Below are 5,000 nucleotides of genomic sequence, written 5' to 3' on the forward strand. Positions count from 1 at the left end.
GGGATGAGGTCGGATTTGAACGCTTTACCCGGGCCGGAGTTCCAGGAGCCCGGCCACATTCCGGCGACGTCCCGCTAAAACGGGGGCGGTGACACTCGACGCCAGACCTCGTTTCCGCCACCGCCAGCCCTACTCTAAGGGACGGGCGTCCCCCCCGGCGGTCCTCGGAGGCCATCGGATGCGGGCTAAGGTGCATTAAAAGTCGGATACGAGTCCGGGTCCGTCCCGGTTCTCCCCAGCGGTCCCTGGACGCCCTTGGATGCGGGCGAGGGTGCACCAAAGTCGGGTACGAGTCAGTGTCCGTCCCGGTTCTCCCCAGCGGTCCCCGGACGCCCTTGGATGCGGGCGAGGGTGCACCAAAGTCGGGTACGAGTCAGTGTCCGTCCCGGTTCTCCCCAGCGGTCCCCGGACGCCCTTGGATGCGGGCGAGGGTGCACTAAAGTCGGGTACGAGTCAGTGTCCGTCCCGGTTCTCCCCAGCGGTCCCTGGACGCCCTCGGATGCGGGCGAGGGTGCACCAAAGTCGGATACGAGTCCGGGTCCGGTCCGGTTCTCCCTAGCGGTCCCTGGAGGCCCTTGGATGCGGGCCAGGGTGCACCAAAGTCGGATACAAGTCCGGGTCTTGTCCGGTTCTCCCTAGCGGTCCCTGGAGGCCCTTGGATGCGGGCCAGGGTGCACCAAAGTCGGATACAAGTCCGGGTCTTGTCCGGTTCTCCCTAGCGGTCCCTGGAGGCCCTTGGATGCGGGCCAGGGTGCACCAAAGTCGGATACAAGTCCGGGTCCGTCCCGGTTCTCCCCAGCGGTCCCCGGACGCCCTTGGATGCGGGCCAGGGTGCACCAAAGTCGGATACGAGTCAGTGTCCGTCCCGGTTCTCCCCAGCGGTCCCTGGACGCCCTTGGATGCGGGCGAGGGTGCGCCAAAGTCGGATACGAGTCAGTGTCCGTCCCGGTTCTCCCCAGCGGTCCCCGGACGCCCTCGGATGCGGGCCAGGGTGCACCAAAGTCGGATACGAGTCAGTGTCCGTCCCGGTTCTCCCCAGCGGTCCCTGGACGCCCTTGGATGCGGGCCAGGGTGCACCAAAGTCGGATACGAGTCAGTGTCCGTCCCGGTTCTCCCCAGCGGTCCCTGGACGCCCTTGGATCCGGGCGAGGGTGCACCAAAGTCGGGTACGAGTCCGGGTCCGTCCCGGACCGGGGGAGCGGGCGCCGGCGCTGTGGGGAGCCGATCCCGGGCTCCAGCTGAGTCTATTCGGGGACCGGCTTGTCGGGGGCACTCGCGTCCGGGGTCATGGAACTCCGACCCGGACTAAAGCCTCGAGGAGCTCCCGGTCAGAGAACCGGGATGAGGTCGGATTTGAACGCTTTACCCGGGCCGGAGTTCCAGGAGCCCGGCCACATTCCGGCGACGTCCCGCTAAAACGGGGGCGGTGACACTCGACGCCAGACCTCGTTTCCGCCACCGCCAGCCCTACTCTAAGGGACGGGCGTCCCCCCCGGCGGTCCTCGGAGGCCATCGGATGCGGGCTAAGGTGCATTAAAAGTCGGATACGAGTCCGGGTCCGTCCCGGTTCTCCCCAGCGGTCCCTGGACGCCCTTGGATGCGGGCGAGGGTGCACCAAAGTCGGGTACGAGTCAGTGTCCGTCCCGGTTCTCCCCAGCGGTCCCTGGACGCCCTTGGATGCGGGCGAGGGTGCACTAAAGTCGGGTACGAGTCAGTGTCCGTCCCGGTTCTCCCCAGCGGTCCCTGGACGCCCTCGGATGCGGGCGAGGGGTGCACCAAAGTCGGATACGAGTCAGTGTCCGTCCCGGTTCTCCCCAGCGGTCCCTGGACGCCCTCGGATCCGGGCGAGGGTGCACCAACGTCGGATACGAGTCCGGGTCCGTCCCGGTTCTCCCCAGCGGTCCCTGGACGCCCTTGGATGCGGGCGAGGGTGCACCAACGTCGGATACAAGTCAGTGTCCGTCCCGGACCGGAGGAGCGGGCGCCGGCGCGGGGGGGAGCCGATCCCGGGCTCCAGCAGAGTCTATTCGGGGACCGGCTTGTCGGGGGCACTCGCGTCCGGGGTCATGGAACTCCGACCCGGACTAAAGCCTCGAGGAGCTCCCGGTCAGAGAACCGGAATGAGGTCGGATTTGAACGCTTCAGCCGGACCGGAGTTCCACGATCCCGGCCAAATTTCTGCCACGTGCCGCTAAAACGGGGGCGGTGACACTCGGCGACAGACCTCGTTTCCGCCACCGCCAGCCCTACTCTAGGGGACGGGCGTCCACCCTAGCGGTCCCCGGAGGCCATCGGATGCGGGCTAAGGTGCATTAAAAGTCGGATACGAGTCAGTGTCCGTCCCGGTTCTCCCCAGCGGTCCCTGGACGCCCTCGGATGCGGGCGAGGGTGCACCAAAGTCGGATACGAGTCCGGGTCCGTCCCGGTTCTCCCCAGCGGTCCCTGGACGCCCTCGGATGCGGGCGAGGGCGCACCAAAGTCGGATACGAGTCCGGGTCCGTCCCGGTTCTCCCCAGCGGTCCCTGGAAGCCCTTGGATGCGGGCTAGGGTGCTCCTAAGCCCGGGGAGAGAAGAGCGCCGCTCCGGTAGGTTTCAGCGGGGCGCGGCGCTATGCGGTAGCCGGCGGAGGCTCACCACGGCCGGGCACGCCGAGCGCGCCCGCTCCGGTCCCCGCCGGCGGGACTGTGAGTGCACGGGCAGCCGTCTGGAGCCTCCACGAGCCCGGACACGAAAAAGCGCCGCTCCGGTAACATCCAGCGGGGAGCGGCGGCATGCGGTAGCCGGCGGAGGCTCACCACGGCCGGGCATGCCGAGCGCGCCCGCTCCGGTCCCCGCCGGCGGGACTTGGAGGCTCTTGGCATCCGGCGGGAGCCACCAGAAGCCCGGGGAGAGAAGAGCGCCGCTCCGGTACCCGCCGCCGGGGAGCGGCGCTTGGCGGTAGCCGGCGGAGTCTCACCCTAGGCGGGCAAGCCGAGCGCGCCTCTCCGGTCCCCGCCGGCGGGACTTGGAGGCTCTCGGCATCCGGCGGGAGTCACCAGAGGCCCGGGGAGAGAAGAGCGCCGCTCCGGTACCCGCCGCCGGGGAGCGGCGCTTGGCGGTAGCCGGCGGAGGCTCACCCTAGGCGGGCAAGCCGAGCGCGCCTCTCCGGTACCCGCCGGCGGGACTTGGAGGCTCTTGGCATCCGGCGGGAGCCACCAGAAGCCCGGGGAGAGAAGAGCGCCGCTCCGGTACCCGCCGCCGGCTCTTGGAGGCTCTTGGCATCCGGCGGGAGTCACCAGAGGCCCGGGGGGAGAAGAGCGCCGCTCCGGTCCCCGCCGGCGGGACTTGGAGGCTCTTGGCATCCGGCGGGAGTCACCAGAGGCCCGGGGAGAGAAGAGCGCCGCTCCGGTACCCGCCGCCGGGGAGCGGCGCTTGGCGGTAGCCGGCGGAGGCTCACCCTAGGCGGGCAAACCGAGCGCGCCCGCTCCGGTCCCCGCCGGCGGGACTTGGAGGCTCTTGGCATCCGGCGGGAGCCACCAGAAGCCCGGGGAGAGAAGAGCGCCGCTCCGGTCCCCGCCGGCGGGACTTGGAGGCTCTTGGCATCCGGCGGGAGTCACCAGAGGCCCGGGGGGAGAAGAGCGCCGCTCCGGTCCCCGCCGGCGGGACTTGGAGGCTCTTGGCATCCGGCGGGAGTCACCAGAGGCCCGGGGAGAGAAGAGCGCCGCTCCGGTACCCGCAGCCGGGGAGCGGCGCTAGGCTGTAGCCGGCGGAGGCTCACCCTGGCCGGGCGAGCCGAGCGCGCCGCTCCGGTCCCCGCCGGCGGGACTGTGAGTGCACGGGCAGCCGTCTGGAGCCTCCACGAGCCCGGACACGAAAAAGCGCCGCTCCGGTAACATCCAGCGGGGAGCGGCCGCATGCGGTAGCCGGCGGAGGCTCACCACGGCCGGGCATGCCGAGCGCGCCCGCTCCGGTCCCCGCCGGCGGGACTGTGAGTGCACGGGCAGCCGTCTGGAGCCTCCACGAGCCCGGACACGAAAAAGCGCCGCTCCGGTAACATCCAGCGGGGAGCGGCGGCATGCGGTAGCCGGCGGAGGCTCACCACGGCCGGGCATGCCGAGCGCGCCCGCTCCGGTCCCCGCCGGCGGGACTTGGAGGCTCTTGGCATCCGGCGGGAGTCACCAGAGGCCCGGGGGGAGAAGAGCGCCGCTCCGGTCCCCGCCGGCGGGACTTGGAGGCTCTTGGCATCCGGCGGGAGTCACCAGAGGCCCGGGGAGAGAAGAGCGCCGCTCCGGTACCCGCCGCCGGGGAGCGGCGCTTGGCGGTAGCCGGCGGAGGCTCACCCTAGGCGTGCAAGCCGAGCGCGCCTCTCCGGTCCCCGCCGGCGGGACTTGGAGGCTCTCGGCATCCGGCGGGAGTCACCAGAGGCCCGGGGAGAGAAGAGCGCCGCTCCGGTACCCGCCGCCGGGGAGCGGCGCTTGGCGGTAGCCGGCGGAGGCTCACCCTAGGCGGGCAAGCCGAGCGCGCCTCTCCGGTCCCCGCCGGCGGGACTTGGAGGCTCTCGGCATCCGGCGGGAGTCACCAGAGGCCCGGGGAGAGAAGAGCGCCGCTCCGGTACCCGCAGCCGGGGAGCGGCGCTAGGCTGTAGCCGGCGGAGGCTCACCCTGGCCGGGCGAGCCGAGCGCGCCGCTCCGGTCCCCGCCGGCGGGACTTGGAGGCTCTCGGCATCCGGCAAGAGTCACCAGAAGCCCGGGGAGAGAAGAGCGCCGCTCCGGTACCCGGCGACGGGGAGCGGCGCAAAGCGGTAGCCGGCGAAGGCTCACCGCAGGCCCGCAAGGCCAAGAGCGCCGCTCCGGTTCCCCAGCGGAGCCGGGCAGCGGGCGGAGGTTCCCCGTCGCGCCCGGGCAAGGGTTCATCCTGCCCGGCACCAGAGACCAAGCCGTCCCGCTCTCCCCGCCGGAGCTCCCGGACTTTGTCATTTTTCTTGGGCTGAGGTCCGCGGAGGAGGAGGAGGAGGAGGAGGA

Source organism: Dendropsophus ebraccatus, unplaced genomic scaffold, assembly GCF_027789765.1.
Source record: "Dendropsophus ebraccatus isolate aDenEbr1 unplaced genomic scaffold, aDenEbr1.pat pat_scaffold_1030_ctg1, whole genome shotgun sequence".
Classification (NCBI taxonomy): domain Eukaryota; kingdom Metazoa; phylum Chordata; class Amphibia; order Anura; family Hylidae; genus Dendropsophus; species Dendropsophus ebraccatus.